Here is a 16,136-nt window from a genome sequence, read left to right on the forward strand (position 1 = left end):
GCAGCCGCGGGGATGGGGCTGTGGGAGAGTGCTGGGGAACAGGGCCAGGGGCTGGGGGAAGGCTCTGCTCTGCCCGTGCTGGATGGGCTGATGTCAGGAATCCTCCCCTGAGGCACAGCCCTGTTGTGAGGTAACATAAGTTTGCTTGGGTCAGGGGTGTGCTGTTCACACACATCCACAGCTGGGCATGGCCTGGAAGCCGGGCTCACACCTGCCAGGAGCGATTATGCTGAACAGACATTGTTCCAGCTGAGTTAGATCCTTTCTGTAGGCAGCCATTTAAAAATTCCCGTTGGATTGGATACCTGGCAGTGTCCAAGGCCAGGCTGGACACTGGGGCTTGGAGCAGCCTGGGATAGTGGAAGGTGTCCTTGCCCATGGCAGGGGGGGGGATGGGATGGGCTTTGAGGTCCGTTCAGCCCAAACCATTCTGGGACTGATTCTCAGCTTCATTTGGGAAGAGGCAGCTAGCATCAGCATGGGTGTTTCAACTTCCAGTGGCTGATTGTAGCTGAGCCTTTACCCAACAGTAATTTACCAACAGCAAACCTCACTGAGAGACACCTTGTCTATTTTGATTGTTACCAAGGCTTTTCTTTCCTTTCCCCCCATTCACCAGGAATTCATACTGTGCTGTAAACAAAACATAGTTAAAGCATTTTTTAAAGTTGTGGGGTTTTTTTATTCTGAATGGAGAGCCATCTGATGCTATGTGCAAAGGGAAAGCTTTCAAGAGAGCAGTTTATTACAACCTTTGTAGAAAACACAAAACTAAAATATCCAGCCCTCAGCTGAGGGTTGTTTACGTGCTGCAGCAGTTAACTGTTGGCAGAAACCTTCACCTCACACACAAATAGGAGGCAACAGTCTGTCAGTCATGTCCTTTAAGAGCACACATTGTTTGGATAGCATCAGCATCAATTTCATCTTTGTGCAGTCTTGTTAAGGTAAATCTCTCTGACGTGCACAGAATGACTATTTTAGCATTGCTGTAAGCAGCAGCATTCCCCACTGCTCCCAGCCCCGAGCTGGGGCTTGCCACCAGAAATCCAGATTCTGTTCTTGGGATTGCTCTTGGCTGCTCATTCATCTCAGCCCCTTCTCCAGAGAGCCAGGGCAGCTCTGATCCAGGGGAACCGAGCAGGGATGTTCAGTGTTTGGGGTCTGGGGAGGACAGAGGCAGCTGCTGCAGCACATGCTGTGTGTGGAGCCACTGCCACCAGCTGAGAGCCGGCCTGCAGAAAAGCTCATCACACCAAACAGTTATTGCCTGGCTCATTTTTCCACATCACTTCTCATACACTGAATAATAAAAAACAGGACAAGATTCCTATGTCAAAGCACAAGTTTTAGGCCAAAAAGGCCCTCTGCACACAGAGCAGGACACAGGAGGAAAAAATGTCCAAATGTGCCCCTTGGTCCTTGGGTGTCTGTTCTTGGACTCACAACATCCCAGAATGGTTTGGATTGGAGCGACCTTAAAGCCCATCCAGTGCCCCCCCTGCCATGGCAAGGACACCTCCCACAGTCCCAGGCTGCTCCCAGCCCCAATGTCCAGCCTGGCCTTGGACACTGCCAGGGATCCAGGGGCAGCCACAGCTGCTTGCTCTGGGAAATTCCATCCCAGCCCCTGCCCACCCTCCCAGGGAACAATTCCTTCCCAATATCCCATCCATCCCTGCCCCCTGGCACTGGGAAGCCATTCCCTGAGTCCTGGCACTCCTGGCCCTTGTTCAAAGTCCCTCTCCAGCTCTCCTGGAACCCCTTTGGGCACTGGAAGGAGCTCTCAGGTGTCCCTGGAGCTTCTCCAGGCTGAAAAATGCCTCTCCCAGCCGCTTTCCTGCCTTTAAGTTGCGTTCTCCACAGAAAATTCCTCCCTCTGCCAGTCCAAGAGCACAGAGTGCACAGTCTGACAGCCCAGATACCCAACAGCTGCCTCCAAAATGTTGTTCTGCCCCCACACCTGTCACAGGTGGGATCATGATTTGTGGCATGTTAGCAGAAACTTCAGGTCTTACCTCCTGCCTTTTTAGGTCCTGTCTTTTCTCTCTTTTTTTGAACTTATTTCTGGTCAGTTCTGAGGACTGTGACAGTCAGAGGCACTTGGGTTGAGGCTGGCACAGGGAACTCCCAAATCCTTCCTTCAGGCTGTCGTTGCTGCTGGACCAGGATCCTCCCCTGGTGCAGTGGTTCTGACAAGAGTCCCTACTATGCAGCACGTAATTTTTATGCTGAGCAATTTTTGTGCTGGTAGCAATGTGTGAAGATGGACAAAGGGATGTGGAGGAAAACCTGGAGAGAGTGAGGCTTGAAACCAGCTACATTCTCAGGATGTGAGGTGGGACAGGTTCAATTCTATTCCTGGTGAAGCCTCTTCCCTGGTGTGACCAGGAGCATTGCCCACCAGCACAGCCCTGGTGCCACCAGGTCCCTTGGACACCTGCTCTGGAATATTGCCCTGCAGTGGGAGTCAGAATTTATCACCATCCACCCCAGAGCTCCTCAGTGAGTGCTTTGGTACCAGTGCCTCTGGAGAGCTCTTGGCAAGGCCAGGTCCTGCTTGCACTGGGAGGGGATCAGGGCATTCCCGAATCCTGCAGGGGTGGGGACACAGGGAATGCTGAGTGCTGCCTGAAGGGCCCAGCTGACAGCCAGGGCTGCTGCACAGCTCTGCTGCTGCAGGGAAGTTAATGATGCACTCCTTGTCTCATTGCTTTACATGAGGAAAAAGGTGCCATTGTTTACACACAGGATAAGGGATAGTTCGTTTGGTTTCTAATTTGCATAATTAGAGGTATCATTTGTTCTGTTCTTAGCAATCTTGAGAGCCTGTTTTTCATGCTGTTACAGGTATGAATGAGATAAAGCCTGTCTCTGCCCCCACACCTTAAAAAACCATCACTTTTTGCATTTTGTGGAACAAATTCACTTCTGTGGGTTCATGGAGTGGTCAGGGCAGAAAGCAGCCTCTCAAGGCAATATTAATGGCATCACTTCTCATCTCCCCACCCCTCAGTCATGGGTTGTGGAAAGTGGAAACCAGTAAACAGCTCATGGAGAGGAAACGGCTCCCGGCGCCGCCAGCTGCAGACCAGGAATCACCAACACCTGCCCAGGCTCGGGGAAGAGACTCACGTGGAATCAGCCCCTGAAGTTAAAAGTCCAGGCTGATGCCAGTTCCACCTTCCCAAACAATGAGGCTGAGAATCCCAGAGTCCCAGAATGGTCTGGGCTGGAAAGGACCTTGAGGATCAGCTCATTCCAGCCCTGCCACGGGCAGGGACAGTTCCACAAGGAAAGCAGGAATCTGGGATGGTTCTGGGGGATTCTCTGCTGCTGGGTATTTTTTACCTGCATGTGAGTGAATGCTTTTGTAGGAGAGAGAGGCATTGATTAAAGGTAATGGTCTGGATTGTGATTTTTGAAAAGCACAATGCTTTTTCTGCAGAACTGTATTTGTGAATCAAAAGCACAGATAAAATCAGTAATAAGGGAAACACACAGTGAAGAGTGGAGAGGAGGGATGGAAGCTGGGCAAAAGTAGGTGAGATTAAGGTCAGTTTAAATAGTCTGCAGCACTCATGGAGGGAAATTCCTGTAGCAACTGAAAGAGGAAAATAAACTTTTACAAGAGAGTGCAAGTTCTCCTGCAAGAATATATGTTGACTCTTTTTTTTTTTCACTTTTCTGGATTTTTACTTTTCCACAGCTTTATTTCTCAGATTTTCAGACACCAAAATTACATTTTCCCAATTAACAAATCACCTTGTTTGACTTGCTCAGAGGATTCACAGAGGATTACTTCAACAAAAGACACAGTGATTCATTATAAAGCGCAGAAATGAAAAAAATAACTCTGCTTCTCCTGGTTTCAAAGCAGAATCTCTTACTGAACCATGGTGGTGTGTGTGTGTGTGCTACTTCACAGAAAATAAAGGGATATTACCTTTTCAGCATATGGAAGCCACAGCTTCCTGTAACTCAGCTAAAGTTGTTAAGAACTGAAACCAACCAATGCTATACCATCTCAAGAGTTTCAAGATGAGTTTTTAATGCATTCTGCAAACAGAACCATGTTGATTTCTTTCAGAAACAATGAAAAAAATCCATCTACTGTTGCTAATAAAATCACAGTATGTCTCACTACAGTTACAGGCTGCAAATTGTATTTATTTTTCACAAAACAAATTATATTATGTCAAGCTGCTGGAGTGAACAATAGTTATTGTTGGGAAATAGGTTCAGATAAGTTGTGCAAGCTACACTTCCTCCCTTAGAGTTTCCCAAATTGAAATTGCAGGTTGTGGCCTGGGGACGGAGTGTACCCTGAGCTCTGGAGGCACAGGGAACTCAGTGCTGGCAGGTTTCCTTGGGGTCCCCGTGCTGTGACCGTGCCCTCAGCACAGCCAGCCCAGCAGTGTCCCCTGCTCGCCCCTGCAGGGGACTGTCACAGCTGTCAGCCAGGCTGCCTGGAGCCTGCACAGGAGCAGGCACAGCCTGGGCTGCACAAACCCATCCCCTCTGCCTCTCCTGCAGCTCAGAGCATCCCAGAGAGGGGCTGTGCCCACCAGACTCAGACAGAGCCCCCCCCTGCACTGGCTCCAGCCCTGTGGGAGACACTGGTCCTTGCTTGTGGGTGCTCCTCAGCGAAGGAAGAGCTGGAAATGGTGCAGACCCCTTCTTGGTCTGGCTGCTTGGACTCAGAGCACAAACACAAACTGGCCCCCCATGGTTTTCCTGGGGGGCAGCAACCCTTGGGCAGGCAGCAGCTCTAGACCTGCAAACCTCTTCTCTGCCCTTAAGGCTCTGAAACTCCCCACCCAAATAATTAGCACAGCAGCCCAAGCCTTTTTTTATCTCATGAACACAGCACATCAGTAATTAGGTTTTCCTTTCCCCCCATCTGGCTGAGCCAGCACAGCAACAGTGACAGAGAGCAGAGTTTTGCACTGGGTCTAACACAATTTCCACAAGCATCTCCTATGCAAAGGTGTCACAGGGACAGCTGGAGGGACATGGCTGCAGGAGGAGCCCAGTCACAGGGGACTGCTCAGATTTCTACATCAGTAACTCAAAACTTGCTGATGTGTTTAGGGAACTCCCCACAAGGAGTGGGGAAGAGGAGCCATTGGAGAGCATGGCTGCTTCTCCCTCCTTCCTCTTCCCATGGACTTCCCAGCTGGCAGGAGTGTCTGGAGTGTCCCTGCCCCACTTGCTGGGCTGCAAGGAGCAGACAGACCCATCCCTCCAGGTCCCTGACTTGGGGTCATTTCACATCCCCTCCCTGTGTCCATCTCCCCTCTGCTATATTGTACATATGTCCTCTCCCCTCACGCTGCCAGAAGCGTGTTGGAGAAAACATGGCACAAAGCCATTCTGGCATTATCCTCCAACTCTTCAGTGCCTGAGGTCCGTTTTCTTGTTCCTTTTCCCTTCTCAGGCAGGTAACTAGATGAACAAAAGTAAGTGCAATGTTTTCTTCTGCAGCTATTTACCAGATTGTATGTAGGATGCTGTGGCCGTTCTCCTATACTCCTATACTTCCAGGAAGGCATTTTAATCAGTTAATAAATAAATATGGTTCCCATAGTAAGAGTCATTATCTAAAACACCTAAAAACTGATTTTTCTTGCTGTTCAAAGTCACCTTTAATATTTTTGGCAAAAGAAGGTCATATAAAAACGCCCTCTCACTCAGCTTGTGATTTGACTATTCCTACATGAGAAATAAGCACTAAATGGTGTTACGGAAATGCTGATTTTCTCCTGGAAAAGAGGAGGCTAAGGTATGTCTTGTGAGCTGGATTCACTATGGTTTTTAAAACTGATATTTGGCAGTGATGTTTTGTTGGCAATTGATGCAAATAAGGGTTTAGTTTCATTAAATGCATTTGTGTCCCTTCCAGAAACTATTTCATGTCCCCCAAACTGAATCATGGAATCGCAGAATGGTTTGGGTTGGAAGGGACCTTAAAGGCCATCTATTTCCAGCCTCCTGGTGTGGGCAGGGATCCCACTCACTGGAACTGAGATTTTTGGGAGGTTTTGTTCTAATTTTAACATTCCAGAAACAGCTTGTCCTGTCATCTGGTTTAAGTGGTGGTTTGCAGGCTAAAGACCCAGAGCTCCTCATCAATCATCAGCTGAACCTGAGTCAAGATGTCTTGGCACAGAGGGAAGAAGTGCTGTGAGCCAGAGTGAATCCCACCAGCCCTGCCAGCCCCGCGACCCCTCGGGGCTGAGCAGCCTTGCGCAGGAGTGGCACCACAGCAGGGACACCAGGACAGGGACGAGGTGACACACCGCAGAGTGCTTCAGCCTGGAGGGAGGAAGGCACAGGAAAGTTCTTCTGAACGGCGAAAGGCAGCGGCAAACACGGAGCAGTCAGGTCTGCCTGGCCCCTGGGCTGTGGAGGGGCTGGGGAAGGAAAACTCCAGGTGTGTGTTCTGGGAAAACTGCTAAAGGTAAGGAGAGCTGATCACTTGGAGAGATGGTTTGGAGCACCTGGGGAGAAGAATCCAAAGCCTTGGAGACCCCTGAACCTGCAGAGATGAGGCTGCTGCTGCCTTTGCTGAGCCTGCCCCGGGAAGGAGGGGATGAGCTCCTCTGCTCCTTCCACGCTCATTTGTAGTTGGAGATTTTACACACACAGGACTGGATAATACAGGATTGTAGCATGGACAGTATTCCTGGGTTTTAGCCACTCTGTGATTTCAGGAGTCAGGGAAGATTATTGTCCTGCAAAACCCTTCCTCAAAGGCTCGAGGATGTAAGTGACCTTTTTTCTTTTGTCTGGTCACAATAGAAACACCCATTTGGAACTGCTTAAGGACAAAAGGATCAGAGGATGTTGATGTTTGTAGGACACAAATACGTTGTTGTGTGTCTTCTGTGTCTCTACCTAAATGACAGAAGTGTTGCCTGAACCTTCCTGGGTGTTTTCAACATGAGCTTCACCCCATGTCAGGAATTTGGAGCTGAGATGTTGAGGTGTCTGTTTTTGCTCATGGATTTGGTGCTTTGAGGACAAGGGGAGCACTGAGAACTCGGTGTGTGGCCAAGTCTGTGCACATTCTATGGCCGTGTGCCCAAGTGCCACCACGCCCTGCCCGATTCCTCTGGGGGGGGGAGGCAGGGAGCTGCTGCCCGTACGTGACAGGCGTTGCTGCATTGTGACACCACAGCTATACTGCCATAATTATTTTTTCCTAAGTAGTTTTTATTTTGACTATGATTGCTTTTACCACAAGCTCTGTTTGGCCTAAACTTGCAATATAATTGATTATAATGAAAAATGTGTTTGGGGAATAAACTCTTGTTTGTAATGCAAATAGATTCATATTTCTGCTTTTACTTCTTTTTTTGTTTTTTTTTTTTTTTAATCTGGGTAGATGAGCACTGCAGGAAATCTGTGCGTAGCTGTACTTTTGTTAGATTAATTAAGAAGATTAGCTGAGAAAAGGATGTTTTATCAGTAGCAGAATTAACAAGCGCTTTGAGATTTTATTTTCCTGATTGTTTCTCTTTATGAAGTGTCTTGCTCCATCTGGGAAGAAAGCAGCAGAGAGAATGGCAACAGTGAATATTACTAAGAAATCCAAATGAAACCAGCATAATTTTGTTTCAGCCTTGTCTACCAAACTTCTTTACCCAACTCCTTTTCTTGACTGCTCCTCAGTTGTGCTAGTACTTCTAATTTTAACAGCTATTCTGATGCATATATGTTAATAGACTTATATAATTCATAGGGTACATCCCAGTTAGGCTGACAAGGTACAGCTCAGAGCTCAGTTCAAGTTGGAGCAATAATAATCCAAGAAAGCAGAGCATAAAAATGGTGCAGAGAGAAATGAAATCAGAACAATAGTTTTTATATAAATTATATATATTTCATCTATATTTCATACCCATTTTTATGTAATAACTCAGCTTTAGTCATATCTGATCGCTCTAATTTTAGGCAATTAAGATCTTTTAACTGTTAGGAAGAAAGGACAAGGTGCACAGAACAAACAAACCTTTATAAAACACGGAAAAAAATAAAACCTTTAACTATCTGTATGTTATGTGACAAATCCAGATGTGAATCAATCATTTATCAGAGTATAAAGTATTCTTGCAGCCATAGATGAACAGGCAACATGATAAAATTAGTCCAGCTGTGAGAGGTGCCTAAAGCTCTTGCACATAGGTAGGTAGGATTAATCACACGGGATTCATTTCAAACCAGCAGGAAAATGTTTGGGATGTTTTGCTTTTAGGAATGCCATTTTCTGAGTGCTAGAGTGCTGTCACTGTCCCGGGGGGCTGGCGCAGGGACAAGGAGATGCCAAAAGCACAGGCAGAAGCCTGTTCACACCTGCAGCATTCCCCAGGGGCTGTTTGGGTGTTTCTCCCCATTTTCTGACTCCTGGGCCAGAGGAAGATGCTGTGTGTTCCTGTGCTCACCAGACACCAGGTAACCAAACGGAGATAAATGACCAGTCACTTACTCCAGTGGAAATGTCATAAGTCAGAGCAGGATTTGTCCTAATTACTGTCTTTTGCTGAATGTGAACCGGTGACTTGAGGGCACAAAGCTCTGTATCCCATGACTAACTCCACGTGCCATTCACTTACCTCACTCAGAATATTCTGAAAGCTTTCCTGAAAAGAGATTGGAAACCCTTTATGTGGGGATTGTGAGGAATAACCTTGGAGTCGCCCTCCCATCCTGCACATACCCCAGACTCCGTCTGCTGCTCCGGATGCCCCCTGAGACACTCATAACAAACCTCTGACCAAAACCATTTCACCACCTTTGCGTCTGCCCAGAACGCCCCTCCTTCCCCTTCCCTGCATCACACTGGCTGTCAGCCTGCATTACAGGGCAGGAACACAGAAACACAAAAGGACGAACCCTCCGGAAGGGAAACCGTCCCTGCTGTGGGATTGACAGGCTTAATCATTCACAGTAATTGCATCAGTAAGTGATAAGCACTGCAGTGTCCAAAAATGCCCCTTAACTCCAAAGGAACATGTAAAAGGGAAATGGATAGATGAGCAATTAATGAGGATAACTATAATCTGTATTAAGGAAATGTATAAAAGACACAGATGTAAGAGGTTGTCTATCAGAGGTTGCTGAGGATGATATCTTGGGATACAAGCTAAACTTCGCCAGAGTGAGAGCACTTTAAATACCATGGAGAACTACCCAGGATGTATTCTCCATCGGAATGGGGACAGTTGCTGAAAAATACAATTTCCCTCATCCATTTCTTCCCCAGAGTAGTGGAGAACTTTTTTTAGAGGTTTCTGCACATCCTTGCTTTCCCTGTACTGTGGGCTCCTGTGCCTATAGGATGTGTTACTTCCAGATATTTTTTACTCTTTTTGAGGAATACTCTAAGGCATTATCTAATTAGCCTTTCTTAATATCTGACAGAACTACTATTCAATAGCTGTATCTGATCTGTGTATCTACACGTCAGAAATTCAGAATTATTTCCACAGCGCCATTGAACACCACAGCAAGAAATAGAAACAGTACAGATCATCAAGAGAAGCATTTTCATGTTGCCTTTTTCTTCGATGAAAAAAAGCACGCCTCAAACAAGCAATAATATCACTCAAAATCCTTGAATATTGACAACCTAACTTTATTATTGATACAATTAAATAGGATGACAAATTAGAATAAATACACTTTTCAGCTCCCCTTGCAACCACCAGTGTTTAACAAAATGGTTGTGTTAACATTTGAAACAATACAACTGACCCAAGAAGAAAAAACCAAACATAATAATAAAGGAGTGAATGCAAATTTCATTTTTTACATGGTAAAATTGTTTAAATTTTACATTCTTACATGCATTCAAGAGGAACTTACTTGTGAAATGAAGTCTTATTTCTGCATTAAAAGGACCAAGTGTACTTTGATATGGATTCAGGCCTTTGCACATTTTAGCATGTAACAGTAGTGCCTTTGTGACAAGGCACTATGAATGTTTATTTTTGTATTCTATTTAAAAAATATATCTGTGTCAATTTGAAGTGCAATTAATATCCTTATCCCCTGGGAAGCATTCTACTATTAATGATGAAGTTACAAATTTTACGTAAGTTGTTGATATAATTGCATATGGATATTGCTGATTTTAATTTTTTGAAATCATGTTTCTCTAAGCTATTTTTTCACTTTTTTCCCTCTTCTTTTTTTCCCCCCACAGAAAATCACAACCCACACCTCCCAGGCAGCTACAAAGCTTTTCAGCTGAGAATGTGAACAACATAAATGTGGACCAGGAAGAATGTGCATTATCAACAGCGGGTCAGCAATTACAGATGCCCTGCTATGCACTTCCCACCTGCCCAGAAATCCCCCACATAAACAGGGACTGATGTTAAGCTAAATCTCCTTGCTCTTGTTTAACAAGGTGTTGTTTGCTGTATCTTTGCTTGCATGAGAGGGGTGATAACATTGGCTCCGATCACTGTTGTCAGGGCTGCTCTGCCTACAGCCTTTTAAGATTATTTTTTTCTGCTGTTACACACATTTTCTCCAGGCGTTTGTACAGTCCCAGCTGCATCTGAACAGATTCATTTAAATGACTTTCAGTATATTGCATCTGTATCAAAAATAAATGCAATGTTCCCCTATGAAGGCATTGTCTCAGAATTTTCACACCATCCTGAGGGGATGTGGGTGCCCTGCAATGTTTGTTTTCTGCTAAGAGAACAGTGGATCCCATTTGCCGTAAACCCCATTTTTATGGTCTGTGGGTCTGCCTGCCCTCAAAGTCGGGTGCAGAGAGAAACTGCTCAGCTGCATAATACATTAAATGTCTCTTTCAAGGTTTCTATGGGGAATGCAACTTGCAGATTATCAAACCTGTTTCTATTGAATTATGCACTCCTGTGGCAGATTATTTGCAGGCTTCATGCCAGATGGAGAGAATTCTCTGTATCAGCATCATGCCTTGTAAACATCACCGTTTCTTCCCAGGGTTACTTACTTATTCCAGATGGCACCCGCTGTGCTCTCTGTATCTTTCTTCCAATCTGTGGGGCTTACTTTTTCCCAAGAAATGAGAGTGCTTTAATATTTTACACATTTTTCCTATTTCTATGCCAATATATGAGAGCATCTTGACAGAATAAGCAAAGAGTGATTTGCATTTATACTTGGTTCACATGGAATAAGAAAAAAGAGGAAATTTTATCCCACTGTGTCTTTTTAATTCTAAACTCATTTTCCCAGTTACCCAGGGCTTTCTGAAACTGAGAGCAATCATAGCCCAGTGTCTGCTGATCCTCTTGCTTTCAGGAGCTCAGCTATCACACTGCCTCTCCCGACTCACATTCAGAGAACATTATGAAATCTGTGTTAGGACACGCCAATGCCTTTGGAACACTGAGAGCACTAATTTGAGATATCTCCCAAGAACATTGAGACAGTTTCATGCTCTGGCAATTTGTGAGCTGTAGGACAATACCCTTCTTAAGGACACCACACTAATAACAGGGTCTGTGAAATTCTCATTAGAGCTCCCAGACCAATCTCTACTAACTTTAAAAGTTAGGGCTCACCTCTGACAGTCATCTTTCCAACAAGTGTGTGTCTCAATATGAAAATTGTAGTCATATCAAGAAAGTTTTACAGCATTGTTGTCACTATAGTTTGCATTTAGTGCTTAGTGCATTTTAGTTCTTTAGTGCATTTAATGCTTGTTGCATCTGTATTAAATAAAATATTCCTGCAGCTTTTAATTCACATGTCTGGTCAAAAAACTGAATCCTGACTCTCCCATCTTAATCCCAGCTGGCAAACCTTTGCTGAAAAGGAACCAGCTGAAAACAGGCTTAAGGAGAAAAGCTGCTGTCTTTTCTTCCCCATGTGATTTCAGTGCTGATTTGGACTATCAGGGTTTCCACATTTCAAATGCCACTTTCTTTCCCAGCATCCCCCTCGATCTAATCCTTTCACTTGATGTGCTGTGTTGGACTGACCCTACATGACCCTCCTCTTTCTCTCCCATTCACTGCCCTCCTCAATTTGCCCATGTGTTGGCCCCTTCTCTTGCTGTGCCAGAGTCCTGCTCTCACCCCCATCATCTCAGTGGGTGTTTTCCAGCTCTTTTCCAGCTGCTGGTCCAGCCGTACCAAGCAGCCAGGACTCTCATGCCATCGCTTCTGACTTCGTTTTCTCCACAATTCCCTGCCCACCTTGCCCCAGTTCCTCCCCGCTCTGCCCTGGTTCTGTCTCCTCCAACCCCCAGCCACTCCCAGCCTTTGCTCACACTGTTTCCCTCTGCTCTTTACTCATCATTTTTTCATTACCATCACTCTGCCAGCCAGGTTCAATTCTCCCTCAGCCCACTCGTGTTTGCCTCCTGCCTCACTAGTGGTATTTCTCCAGTTTAATTGAGTCCCTTGGTTCCAGCTTTTCTGTCTTTTTTTTCCCTTCTGCTTTTGATTTTCTCCAGCCTGACTGTGAGACACCTTCTGCCACACATTTCTTTTCCTCGTTTTTTCTCAACAGTGCTTTTTATTTTCTCATGCTGTCCTTGACCACATGCAAGGACTCACCAATGACCTCTGCAGACACACCAAACTGTTTCTCTCAAAAGTTCCTCTATAACCTTATTTTGCTATTCTTCTCCCAAAATAGCAGTAGCAAATATGCCAGCTGTGTCCTGGGGATGCTGCCTGTCACAAAGGGCAGCACATAGTCCCTGTACTTCTTTCTTGGCTCTAGGGATCTGATCTTCTGCTTAGACTAAGTAGCTCCTGGCTTGGATGTTTGCAACATTTTGCACTAAGAGGTTAAGACATGATCATAAAAAATGATGATGATGATGATGACGACGATGATGATGATATCCTCATCTGCATAACGGTAATGATTTGCATTTGACTGCCTTCTGCTGGAACTCCCACTGAGTATTGGCCAGAGATTCCTGAAGGAGGGATCTCATGGACACCTGTTACCACCTCTCTCACACCACTGAGGAGTGTGTGCAGCCACAAGTAAATCCATGAGGAATGAATTACCATTGTGGTATATACGACTTAAAATTGATTTAACAAGACAGTTACCCCCAAAAATGTCTCCATAAAACAGGAACAGTAAATCTCAAATGATGTCATCAGCTGTATTAACCCCCAAGTTGTTTGCAAGATCTTCAAGACTTACTATGGCAGTGATGTATAGTATGTATTTCAAAATCTTCCTGCTTTCTCAGATAACTAAATCTTAGCTGCATATTACAAATACCTTTCAAGTAGCCACATTATACTCTGTGCCCCAAAGAGTAAACAATTAGATCAGCAAAAGCATGTGAGTAAAATTACTGAGAAGGTACTGGTTCAGTTCTGCTTCTCAGTCAGTCTGTAAGGGGAGACATACAGGTACATTCTTAGTGAAACCAGTTTTTTTTCCTGTAAGTTATTGTAGCAGTTCTTCAACAGCTGTACTAAATTGTTTTGTATTTGATACATTATCGTGATGTGAAAATGCAAATAATGATTTAGTGACAAATGAACATATAAAAACATAGAGCACATATATACAAACCCAGACATAAAAACAGTAGCGTAACAACTTTTCTTCCATTGCTTTAATCAACTTTTATTACCATTCCATTAACAGTATTTTTTCCAAAGTGTTTTTTCAGAATAGAGGCCCAAAATTTACAAGATGTTTAAACTAGATTTTCCTGTCACCCAGAGGATTGACAACTCACTCCCTCGTCCCCCAAACTCCCAGGGTCACTTCTGGGTATTGGATTCAGCAATTCCACTGTTGTGGAATACAACACTACATATTTCCCTCTTTATGACATCTTTGAACACCTTGCACTGGACTAGTTCCCAAAGGAAATTTCAGGTTAAATGTAGGTTAATTGGGTCAAAGTATCTCTGCTAATACAGAACCACAGCTTTCCACTGTAGTTCTACAGCAAGGTCCTCGGGGCCTATCATGGCAACACTTGGGAAGGTATTTTTATAAATGAATCCTCTGGAATTAAAATACAATAAAATGAAGATTAGAATAGAAAATAAAGTAAAACAGTGTGCTTATCTGTATGTTCTTTTCCTCGGAGCCCTATGGAATAAATTACATCCACAGATTCCTTTACATCTGTTTGCACATATAACTTGATCGTGTTCATACATATGAATTTGGCCTAGAATTCCTTTTTTAAAAAGCACAAACAACCCCTTCTTTACTGCTGATAATGAGGAATTTTAAAAAATATTCCCATATAGATACGTAGATACATTTAGATGTATTAGATAGTATATACATTCATATGTACATCGTAGACATTTAAAGCAAGAAAAAATAGGTGGTCCTTGTATAAGAATGATCAAGTAATAAAGATAATATCATTGAGAGAACTAAATCATACTTGACCAATAAAGGACAAACTGATGGTTACACAAACAGCATTTCCTGTAGTGAACAAGAATATTAGACTCCTTATAGTTCCTATAGATTGCTGTGCAATGACGTATTCAACATTTTCAGCTTAGGAAAAATGCCTGCATGTCTAGGAGAAAATGATGTAGTCAAAGAAAACCCTCTCTTTCTTTTCTTTTATAGATAAAATTTAACTCCCGTCATGTATTTTTTTCTGTGTGTCTCGTGTGACCTGGTGGAATAGATGATGTGTGATCATTTGTGATTTATACAAAAGCTGTATTAAAAGTACAAATTATGTATGCTGGGACAAAAGCCTGCAACTTTATCTTGGCAAAGATGGGTTCTTGCTATAGGATTTCATTGTGATGTACGACGTGCTTGTTTTGGAAAGCTCCAGCTATTCACTGAGTGTCAAATGTCTGAACGCTCTTCTGAGTGGCAGTTTGCTTCTCTCCTTGGTTTGGCTGCCTTGCCATTTGCTTCCATCAAGGGACACGATATTCCATGGAATTTCACACACGGAATTGATTCACTGACTCAGCGCTGGCTGAGGGGAACCCAGGCAAGGAGGCATCAACAGAGGCAGGTGGGGCCCCAGTGCCCGGGATGGATGAACACGAGTCCTTTCACACATTCCAGCCACCCAGGTGGTGTCCAAGCCCTGTCCAAAGCCTGGACTTCCCTGGGCATGATGCGCTAAGATCAAATTTCACTATGTGAAGACACAAGGCAAGCTAAGCCAGTTCCAGAAGGATTTATGCATCTGTTTGTTTTTTCTAATAAAAAATTGTCTGTTGACAAGAGGAGAGCCTTGCAACTCTGCATGGTTCCGTAGTTCCTGCAAGTAGTACACAAAACCATAGCTATTGTCACAGATCACACAGGAAATATTTTCTAACTCATTCTGTGCATTATACAGCAATAACGAGTATTATAACTTCCACATTTTTATTCTTTTTTCTCTTTTACTCATCAGATGCAGTAAAACAAAAGAGAATGAAAGCTACATATGCAAAATATGTTTTCAAATGCAAGAATTCCAAGACTTTTCCTGAAAAGAACCTTAAGAGGAAGTTTAAGTTGCTAAATTAAAGGTGCAGTGTGCTCTAGTTGGTAAAAATTTCCATATTGCTATGTTTTATGTGAAACCATTCTTGATGCCAGCTCCCTCGCCGAAGTTTATTTGCTATAATTAAGGTGTGCAGGTATCACTGTGCCGAGTGCAGGAACCAGACCGCACCTGCTGCCATCCTTACTAGCCCGGTGTGAAAACACCCCCGCCAAACTGCCGGGAAATTTTCTTTTCGGCATGTGCGAGCTGCCCTCTCCGGTGGCGGTCCCCGCCCGCGGTGCCTCGTGCTGCAGCCGCCAGTTGGGATCTATAAATGGTCCCATTTGCGGCAGGCGAGCCCCGGCACACGGCAGAGCCCCTCCACAGCCCGTGCCGGGGTGGTCTCTGCGCACAGCGCGGTGCCCAAGGACATGCGGGGTTGAGGTTCCCCGGGGTGAGACCTGAGACGCTCCCCCGCGCCTTTATCAGCGTGAATATCGGGTTAAAAGGGACGAGTTTCTGGTATTTCGCTTGGGCTTCTCTGCTGCCTTTTGCTTTAATTCTTTCGCCACAGCTCCAGAGTGAAGTTACCGGCTCCGGCGGCCGCGCTCGCCCGGCCCTCTCGCTTTCCAAGATTTTCGCTCGAAGAATGGAAAAGCCGGAAACTATCGAGAAA

General features: G+C 44.8%; 1 long non-coding RNA gene across 1 annotated transcript in view; it reads right to left on the reverse strand.

Moving 5' to 3' along the window:
- Window positions 1-9,619: 9,619 nt before the first annotated feature.
- Window positions 9,620-16,136, reverse strand: part of LOC108447846 — an 8,001-nt gene continuing 1,484 nt past the window's right edge. Inside the window, exon 2 of the long non-coding RNA XR_001863549.1 lies at window positions 9,620-15,247. This is a non-coding gene — a long non-coding RNA (uncharacterized LOC108447846). The remainder of the gene's footprint in view (window positions 15,248-16,136) is intronic.

The sequence above is a fragment of the Corvus brachyrhynchos genome, unplaced genomic scaffold (assembly GCF_000691975.1).
Source record: "Corvus brachyrhynchos isolate BGI_N302 unplaced genomic scaffold, ASM69197v1 scaffold1097, whole genome shotgun sequence".
NCBI classification, from domain to species: domain Eukaryota; kingdom Metazoa; phylum Chordata; class Aves; order Passeriformes; family Corvidae; genus Corvus; species Corvus brachyrhynchos.